Source organism: Vombatus ursinus, unplaced genomic scaffold (assembly GCF_900497805.2).
Source record: "Vombatus ursinus unplaced genomic scaffold, bare-nosed wombat genome assembly UNPS02015098.1, whole genome shotgun sequence".
NCBI lineage: Eukaryota > Metazoa > Chordata > Mammalia > Diprotodontia > Vombatidae > Vombatus > Vombatus ursinus.
In genome coordinates this window covers 895,011-905,515 of record NW_020954876.1, presented here as the reverse complement: position 1 = coordinate 905,515, position 10,505 = coordinate 895,011, and the positions used below count along the sequence as shown (strand labels likewise).

Below are 10,505 nucleotides of genomic sequence, written 5' to 3'. Positions count from 1 at the left end.
TGTCACCTTTCAGGGAAAGAAAAAATAAAACTGGCCTAACCAGGTGAAAGGAGAAGGACAGAACTCCAGGAGACAGTGGCCCTTTCACAAGTAGGATCGTGCTACCTTTGACAGCCATCAGGTGAATGGTCAGTCTGATTTCAAGACTACCTGAAGGAAGAAAACCAGCATTTATTATCATCCACCTAGTAAGTGCCAGGCACTGAGTTAAGCACCTTACCCATGTCTCATGTGATCCTCACAACTAGCACTGGAAGGTAGGTATCATTATCCTCATCTTATTTTTACTTATATATTCAGAAATATTTGGAGGAAAATATTTTTTACTTTATTTTTTAAATACAAATTTTTTTACAGCAGAAATTAGCCTTCTCTTCCTTCCCTTTCTACCACCCCACCCCATTAAGAAAGCAAGAAAACCTAACCCCTATTACAAGAATATATGTAGTCAAGCTAAACAAAATTTCTCATGGATTATATCTAAAGAAAATTATATCAACTGGCACTCTGAGTATCACCTCTCTATCAAGAGGTTGGCAATATGTCATCATGAGTCCTCAGGAATTGCTTGATCATTGCATTGATCAGAGTTCCAGTGTGTGTATACACACATATATATGAATACACACATTTGTATTAGCCAAGATCAACCTTCTAATCCTCCCACCTGTTCTCTCCCCCACATTAAGAACATAAGAAAAACAAAACCCATTACACACAATGTATAGTCGATCTGAAAAAAAAAAAACACAGTTCCTATGTCCTAAAAAATATTTCTCATTCTGTATCTGACTCCTTCACCTCTAGGTGGTAGGCAGAATGTTTCTTCATCCTTGGCCCTCTGGAGTCTTCGTTGGTCACTATGCTAATTCATGTTCAATGCAGTAGTATTCTATTACATTTATGAACTTTACTTATTCATCCATACTCCATTTATGAATAATCCCTCAGATTTCCTTTTTTTGCCACCTCAAAAAGATTTAGAAATAATCTTATACATCCTTTGAATTTATTTTGCTTAGGCCTATTCCCTCAGTGTATCCTCATTCTAATTCCCCCTCTCCTTTCTTTCCTTTCCTTCCTTTTCACTAGTTAGTAAAATATATTTCTGTACCCAACTCTGTGTTATATGCATTCTTCCTTCCTTTGACTAGAGGACTAAGTTTCAGGCATCAGATGCTCCCAGCCACTCCCTTCTCCTTGTTTGTATAGATGTGTACTTGTGCCCCATGAGATAATATTACATGAGATATACATGAGATTACATGAGATAATATTTCCTAACCCTCCTTTCCATCCACCCACCTCAGTGTATCCCTCTTCCTCTCTTTCCATCTTTTCCTTAAGATCAAGACATAACAGAACCTCTCCAAGGTCTTCTCTAATTTGATTCCCTCTATGAGCCCTGAGAGAGATCAGAGGGGACACATATCACCTCCCCATATTTGGATATAAGTAGTTTATCTTTTTTTTTTTTACTCCCATAGGCTAGTTCATCTTTCTTTTCTTATTTATGTTTCTCTTCACTTGTGTTTGAACTTCAAAAGTTCTCTGCAGTTATGATCTTTTCATCAAGAATGCTTGGAAGTCCTTTCTTTGAGGGTTACGTCCCCCCATATCATTACACTCAGTTTTGTTGGGTAAATTACTCTTGGCTATAAGACCATGTTCTTTACCTTCTGGAGTAATCTATTCCAAGCTCTGTGCTCTTTAATGATAATTATTGCCAAATTCTGTGTGATCCTAACTGTGGCTCCTTGGTACTTCAATTATTTCTTTCTGGATGCTTGCTGTATTTTCCTTATTCAACTGGAAGTTCCATGCTTTGATTACCATGTTTCTGGAAGTTTTCATTCAGAGATTTCTTTTAGGAAGTAATCTGTGGTTTATTTTGACATTGTGCTCTGGTTGTAAGACATCTGTGCAGTTTTAAGGTTTCTTGAAATCTTATGTCCAGGTTCCTTTTTTTATGGCATTCAGATAGTCCAATGTAATTTAAATTTTACCTTGCTCTGTTTTCTCTGTAAGTTGTTTTTACTATGATATACCTTACATTTTCTTCTGGTTTTTTTTTTTTTACCTCTTGAATTTGTTTTAATATTTGTTATTGCCTTGTGACTTCTATTTGGTCTATATGGCCAAGGTTTTGTACCCTTGTGCCAAGCTGTTAACTCATTGATTCTTTCTTCCATGTCACTCATTTCTTTTCCATTTATTTTTCTCCAGAGGTGGCCAACACAGAAGTGGGGCTTACATGATTATACAGGTGGACAGCAGGGCCTTGGTTTTTCATTTATTTTCAGTGAGGGTGGAGGAGAGAGGAAAGAAAAGGAGGGGGATTTTTTCTAATGGAAAAAAACCTATTTATTATCCATGGGACAGTGCCTTTTTCCTTCCCATTTTCCTCAAGGCTTTAGGAAAGATCATTTGGTTTTGTCTCTAGAATTGGGAGCCAAGAACCAGACACATAGAGAAAAGGTAGCTTCAGAACTACACAAAACCATAACCCCTGAAGCCCAGCAAAAAGCTACACCCCAGGGGACCCTCCTAGAGACTGGGGAAAAGAGAAGAGAATTTTGATTCATCCAGCAGCTTTGAATGACCCATTGACCATGTGAGGTCTAAGCATGGGCCCTCTTTCCCCTGGACTCTGAATGTCCTTGTGGTCCAGTGTCTCAGACTCTTTTGGGGATGGTTGTGTATTCTGGTCCTTGCTATATTTTTATAGTAAACAACTTTCAAAAATAAAATAGGAATAACCTCTCAAATGGAGATGATAGCAGCTACCTCCCAGAGTTCTTGTGATGCTAAAAATGAGATTCATAAAGCACTATATAAGTGCTAGCTATTTTCAGAACACCAAAATGACACCTGTAAGGCTCTCTAATGCAAAATATTTTGACTGTAGTAGTTACTGGAGAGTCTTTGGGAGATATGGAGATCAAGAGATTATTCCAAGGAGTAATGAGGTTGCATGAAGGCTGTATGGTGGCTAAGGGGTTGATATTCAACATCCAGGGGTAGGAGAAGTTTAGTCTTAGGGCCCAAAACTTTTCTTCCCAAGTCTTGACTTTTTCATGGGATTGTTCTGGCCTGAGTTTACCCTGTTGGACTTTTTACCCCATTTTATTTCTTCATTCTATGTGGTCTTTTCTTCTATTTACCTAGACAGCCATCCTCAGTTCTTAGACTTTGCTAGAGCCAGTCTGTCCCCATTTCCCCTCTGGGATGGGTTGAGAAGGTTCTGTTCAGTCTTGTTCTTTCTTCAAACTAGATGAGGCAGCTGTCTTTTTATTGTAGTTGTTGACTTTGGCCTCTTTTTTGTATAATCCCCAACCGGAGTTGGTTGTCTTCTACTGTGGCCATGAATGCCCAGTCAAATGCTGGCGATCATACTGGTCTTCTTATCCAAGAGGCCAAAAATACCCCAACAAAGGCCAGTCAAGCTTCTTCCCTAACTACTTTAAGATGAATCAACAGTCCTTGATGGCAGGCCTAAAGTCAGCCCATTGGGTATGATTGAAACCCTCACAGTAGCTAATCAGTGCGGATACAAAGAAGGCAAAAGACAGTCCCTGCTGTCAAGAAGCCCTCAGTCTAGTAAGGGAGAAGAGAGCCATGGCCAAACACACTATGTACCAGACACATAGGGCATGATCAGAGGGATGGCATTAGAATGGAGAGGATGAAGGAAGATTCCATTTTTTTCTCCCAAGGAAATAGGAGTTAAGTGACTTGCCCAGGGTTACACAGCTTGTAGAGAGGCTTCTTCTAGAAGGTGGAATTTTCAGTTGGGTGGAGATGAGGGAGGACATGGCAGGCATGGAGACAGCCAGAATCAGGACAACGTTTCTTGTGGGAGGAACTCACAGAAAGGGCAGTGCCACTGGATTCCAGAGTATGTGGAGACAAGCTATAGGAAGACTGGAAAGGTTGAATGGGGACCAGGTTATGAAGGGCTCTGAATGCTACAGAGGATTTTATTTTTGATTCTGGAGGGCAATAGGAAGCAATTTATGTAATTTATGCAATGAGAGTATAACATGGTCAGACACCCCCCCCCCCAACCCTTTCTATCAGTTTGACAGCTGACTGGGGGATGGACTGAAGTGGGAAGAGAGTTGAGGCAATCAGACTCTCCCCAGCAGCTCTTGCAGCAGTCCAGGTGTGAGGTGATGAGGGCCTTCACAAAGGTGGGAGTGCTTTCCAGGGATAGTGAAAGGGTGAACATGACAGGGTTCAACTACAGATTTGATACGAGGATTGGGGGTGATGCACTTAGTAGTGGAAGATTGGACCTAGGGTTCTTGACTGAGTGACCAGGAAGCTGGTGCCTATCAGGAATTTACAGAGATCTGAAGAGACAAGGAAAGCCTCACACCTGGTGATTTGTCCTTTGGCAGCCAGCTAACTCTTTCTATGGAGACATTTGGGATAGTTTTTCTCCAAAGCTCAGTGGCATAGAAAAGAATTTTTCCTGGAAAAAAAAAAAAACTTGTTACATTGGTAGCAGTGATGATATTAAGGTCGAGGTGGGGCATGGCACTGGAGTATGGAAGACAAATCAAATCAGGGTACAGATTATAGGCTTATAGAGTGTTTTAAGAAGTTGTTCAGTACCTTCAGTCCTGTCTGACTCTTTAAAAAAATTTTTTTTATTTAATAAACAAATGCACAATACGAAAAAGTAAAAGAAACATATTAGGAACTTAAATATTGAAACTTATATACAAAATAAGGCAAGAAAAAAGTGTGTCATGTGTACAGCAGAATGTGAGAGGATTCAGAATATACAGTAATAAGTGTCCATTTCAAGAAAGCCTGCCTGTATAATCAATACTATGCATTTCGTTGAAAACTGTCCATCTTTTCTTTACTTCCTTGTAAGTTTTCTTTTGTTCTATGCTGTGCACTTTTTACTTTGCTCTTTTTTCTCCTTCTCTCATTCCTTCCCCTCCCAGACACTACAATTAAGCGTGGATAAATTTATAGATAGATAGATAGATAGATAGATAGATATGTATATATACACCTATACATAAATACACATGCATACATATATGCATACATATTTACATATATAAATATATACATTCCTTAACAGATTCTAACCCTAATCTTTGTTTTTATGTTGAGTGTATCTCATTTCCTACCCCTCCTGACTCCTCTACTTTGCTTCTATCTGCTACCTTGCCCTCCTCCAACAACCTACCCCCTCCAACAACTCCTCCCTTACCTTCCCATTACCATTAAACACCCTTCTACATCCCCCTTTAACCTATTCCCTCAACCTCCCCTCTGAAGATCCCTCTCTTATCTTCTCCCCCATCCTTATCCCCTTAGCATTTTATTTCTTTCTAAATTTAGAAGACTTTTATACTCTTCTAGATGTATATGTATTGTTCCTTCTTGAACCCATTCCCAATGAAAGTAAGCTTCCAGAGCTAACAGCCCTGCTCCCCCATCTAATTCCTCTGTATCAGTTCTTCTGGCACCTCATTTGTGTAAGATACTTACTCTTTTTAGCTGTTCCTGAATGATTTTGCTTTTTGAAGGCATATCATGCTCAGTTCTACCCCAATCTTTTTTATGAACTATCCAATTACTAATAACAATCTTAGACATGGGTTTTACATTTTACATATATAAAAAGTAAACAGTCTGTCCTTATTGAGTCCCTTGTAATTGGTCACTGGTATATACCTTATATTTCTCTTGTCCCTTATATGTCAAATATTCTATTAAATTCAGGTTTTTTTTTTAAATCCTTAAAGTCTGACAATTCATTAAACGTCTTTTTTTTTTTCGTTCAGAATTACGCTTAGCTTTACTGGGTGTGATATTTTCAGCTAGAACAGCAGTTCTTTTGCTCTTTGATATATAGTGTTCCAAGGCCTGTAGTCTTTTGGTGTCACCACTGCTAGGTCTTATGTGATTCTAATTGTGGCACCATCATATGTAAATTGTTTTTTTTTCTTGTTGCTCATAATATTTTGTGTTTGAGCTGGGGGTTTCAGAATTTGACTGTAATATTCCTGTGGGTTTTCCTCATAGGATCTCTTTCAGGTTGGTGATTGGTAAATTTTTTTCTGTTTCTACTTTCCCCTCTTCTAATGTATCAGGACATTTTTCTTTAATTATTTCTTATGATTTTTTTTTATCATAACTTTCAGGTAGTCTGATTATTCTTATATTTTCTCTTCTTGATATGTACTCCAGATCAATTATTTTTATTATGAGATATTTTATATTCTCTTCTATTTTTAAAAATTCTTTATATTTTGTTTTATTATTTCTTGATCTCTTATAACTTTATTGGCTTCCCCTTGCCCAATTCTGATTTTCAAGGAGTCAATTTCTTCCTTAAGATTCTGGATCTCCTTTTCTAATTGGTTGACTTTCTTTTCATAACCTTCTTGTTTTTCTTGGATTCTTCTTATTTTTCTTTTTAGTTTTTCCTCAATCTCTCTCCTTTGATTTTTAAAGTCTTTTTTAAGTTGTTCTATTAGTTGTTTTTGGGCAGGTGACCATTTGACAGTATTCTTTGGAGTAGGAGAGAGTTTCTTTGCTTCTGTATCATCCTCTGAAGATGAACTCCAGTCTTTCGTATTTTCATAGAAACTCCATATGGTTGGATTCTTTCTCCTTTGGCTGGGCATTTCTTTGTAATAGTTTAGTTCTTGTAATCATCTCTAGGCCTGGGGCATGGGGGATGGTGCCTCTGGCCTTAGATCCTCCTTCAGTTCTCCCCTCTGACCTTGAACTCAAATCAAGACCTCCAGCCTCCTGTAAATGCCCACGGTCAGCTGCAGCCCCACCTCACTGTATCTGCACTTACCAGGTGTGTCCTGGTTCCTTCTAACCCCTGTGGGGTCTCCACAGCACAGCTGAGTCTACTGTTTCTTGTCAGCAGAGGTTCCCTCCACTTTTCCTGGCTCAGACACCCAACTCCCTTCACTGTCCTAGAGTTAAAAGTTCCTGGGGTTGGGACAGAGGCAGCCTCCCAACCCAGCTAATGCCAGGACTTGCTGCTTATTGTTTAAGCTGACCAAGGACCTACCCTGGAAGTGTTTACTCTTCACAGGAAGGAAGCCTCATCCTGGGATTTTTCTTCAGATTTTCCCTGATTATTCCTTGAGGACTTCCTGCTCTTATTTATTTTAACTGCTCTGTGTTCACCCTGAGGTGCTGTTTTATTTCTTTTGTGGAGGAAAATCTTGAGAACTTGAAATTTTCTGACCATCTTCCCCAAATCCTCTCCATGTCTGATTCTTAAGTGAAAAAGGAGTGACTCAGGGGACCCTAGAGAAAAGAAAAGATTCAGAAATTCTTGGGAATCTCAAGAAGTGTAAAAGAGCAATAAATTTCTCAATTGTTCTAAAGTAAAATAATGGAATAAAGAAGTGAAAAGTGAAATATAGATTACAAAAAAACCCTAAATCAAATTTTTTAAAGAAGAAATCACAATGATGAAAAATGAATGAGCAATTTTATGTACAGGATGGAAGATTGTTCCCAAACATCAGAGTCTCTGATAAAGTGAATCCTATGCTTATGACTGAAATGGAAGACCATCAGATTCCAAGTTCATTGGCCAAACATGTGTTGTGAATGTATAAGGCTAGAAATATAGATGACCCCTCCCAAGTATCAAAATATTCTCAGATCTGGCCAGCCTCTCCTGTATATGACCCATCAGTCAGACCCTAAACTCATTCTTTTGACTCTTGTTTTCCCAAGTTTCTACAGTTCTAGAAGTGTGTTTAGATAATTTATTTCTCATAAAGAAACTGGCTAAACTTTTCTGATAAATTAGCTCAAACAAAACCCAAGCTAATTAAATATTGCTTCTTTTATTTTTTAACCAATAAAGGAACCCTCTTTCCTCCATCATGGTTGTTGTTTGGTCATTTCATTCATGTTCAACACTTAGTAAACCCGTTAGGGCTTTTCTTGACAAAGATACTGGAATAGTTTGCTGTTTCCTTCTCCAGATCATTGTACAGATGAGGAAACTGAGATAAACAAGGTTAAGTGAATTGCTCAGGGTCACACAACTACTAAGTGACTAAGGCCATATTTGAACTCATTAAAGATGAGTCTTCCTGATTCCAAGCCCAGTGCTCTATCCACTATGCCACCTAGCTTGCCCTTCTCCATCACAGTTACTCTTTTTATTATGTAATTAATTTTGTAATTAAGGAATATACACCATGGACAAATGAAAGCAATCATAAAACAAAAGTATAAACTGTTTTGGATATGACACATACACAGAGTGACCTCAAGCCCTCAATGTAATAATACATAACTCTTCTTCACTTGGCTGAAAAGCATCTCATACCACTCAATGCAGTCCAGAATCTGATGAATATCTCTTTAGAATTCTCTTCATGTTTTCATCCAGATAAGACTTTCTTCAAGCTCTCAGGAAACAAACTAGATGTTTAACTTTGTTCCTTTTTAAAAGATCTCATAAAACTCCCCCATCGCATCTCAGCTTTTCATAAAGACTTCACAGAGTTTTCTTTAAAATATACCACACACTTCTGAAAGGGAAGAAATTTCACATCACCTTCTCTCTTTCTTCTCCATAGATCCACACACCTCACAGATAGAACACATTTTCTCCCTGATTCCACAAGAAGATACATTGCAAAATAAGATATTTCTCAGATTTATTCCAACTGATAACCATATAAAATGCTTTTCTCAAAATTCCATTGGGCTCTTAATGACAATGATTTCAGGTGTTCAGTCTGGCAATCATAAAGGACATGGCTATTGGGCAAGTCCCTTCTCTGGGTTTCAAGTTTCCTCCTATAAATCAATGAGGATCAGACTATTTACCTCTGCAGTGTTTTTCAGCTCTATGGCCTATGACTTTTGATGATTCAGGAGAGAGTGACATTCAAGGATGTGGCTGTGGACTTCACCCAGGAGGAGTAGAGCCTCTTGGACCATCCTCAGAAGGCGTTGTACAAGGGGGTCATGCTGGAGAATGCCTGGAACCTACTATCCCTGGGTAAGGACACTTCCCCTGGTAACTCTGAGTCTGCAAGCAAAGGGGACATCTTCATTCCCTAGTGTGCAGGGTTTGGAGGATCTATCAATTACTAGAGAGAGAAAATATTAGTCTCCTGTGTCCAAGAGACAGACCCCTCATGCTGCCTAGTTTTCCTAGAAGAAATCTTTGCATTCTGTGATAGGAACCAGAGAGTTTCCTTTGTTGCACCTGATGCTGTCTCTTACCAATTCTAGGTAGCTTCAGGTCGGAGATCCAATTGGTGTGGAAGAATCTCAGACGTGCAACTAATCTCAGGGAGTTATTTGGTCTAACCTCTAGCTGGACGTGAATTTTGTCTGCCAAATCTCTGAGAACTGCTCAGGCAGCTCTTCCTTGCAACCCCTTCCTCTTTGGGATGGGCCTAGTATTTGGAATAGTCTTCTCTTTAACAAGCAGACATTGGTAGCTCATAGCTCTTACTCGTAGCCAGTGTAGCACATTTGTCCTTCATCTTCCTTCCTATTACCCCAAAATTCCCACAAAGATGGTGGGACAGGAAGCAAAGGGAATAGGCATTTATATTCACCAGCTATTTGCCATGTGCCGGGAAAAGTGATTTCTTTACACTATTATGTTACTTTATCTTCACAATTAGCTTTGAAGTTGGGTGATATTATCCCCAATTTACAGTTGGAAAACTGAGACAAACAGCTGTTAAGTGACTTGTCCAGAGGTACCCAGCTGGTAACTATCTGAGACAGGATTTAACCTCAGGCAACCCTGACTCCAGGTCCAGGGCTCTCTCTACTGCACCATCAGCTGCCTCTGATTTCTAGACAATGGAAACTACACAATGAGTCTATCCTTCTATGAAGAAGGTGCACAAGATCATATTCTCTGACTCCAAACAGGTTCCATGATTTTTCCCCCACCTCTCACCCAAAGGGGCAAACACTTCCTGAATGAACAGTACACAAGGTTTCTATAGGTCTCAGGAAGTGAGGAGCCGGTACATGGAGGACAGGGCAAAGGGTGATTCATCAAGGTCCCTGGAGCTGGGGCACAATTACCCTTTTACCCAGTTTGGGCATGAGGAGTTTCTGCCAGAACGGAGCATAACAGGATGGGAGGCAGAGGGTTTGGCTGTTTCTCAGAACAGGTTGTACAACACATCCCATTTTGGGTTACTTGCAACACAAACTCTGATGGGTCAGTATGTGTGACCAGAATGGAGTGATTCTCAAAGTGGAGCAGCTCTGTACCTACACTCTTCTCCCTAAAGTGAACTAAATTACAAGTTTCTCTCCATGCTCATCCTTAACTGACTCCCATGCCCAGGGTTCCCAGAGAAGATGTGGTCTCTTATTTTGAGCAAAAGGAAGCACCATGGATGCTGGAGCAAGAAGGCCTGAGGAGCTGCTGTCTAGGTGAGTGAGGTGAAAGCAAGTATATGAGACCTGTGATTACAAGAGGCTGCTATGTGTTATGGTGAAGCAAG

The 10,505-nt window shown here is 39.5% G+C and overlaps 1 long non-coding RNA gene and 1 pseudogene across 3 annotated transcripts in view; one reads left to right on the top strand and one right to left on the bottom strand.

The window, feature by feature from the left end:
- LOC114031192 overlaps positions 1-10,505 on the bottom strand; it is a 76,621-nt pseudogene that overhangs the window by 24,161 nt on the left and 41,955 nt on the right.
- LOC114031209 overlaps positions 1-10,505 on the top strand; it is a 38,320-nt gene that overhangs the window by 13,357 nt on the left and 14,458 nt on the right. For 2 of the 3 annotated variants that reach the window (XR_003567712.1, XR_003567713.1), the window contains exons 4-5: positions 8,899-9,025; positions 10,346-10,434. This is a non-coding gene — a long non-coding RNA (uncharacterized LOC114031209). Of the gene's footprint in view, positions 1-8,868; positions 9,026-10,345; positions 10,435-10,505 lie in introns of all 3 variants that reach the window. The other variant, XR_003567714.1, reaches the window with a different exon arrangement.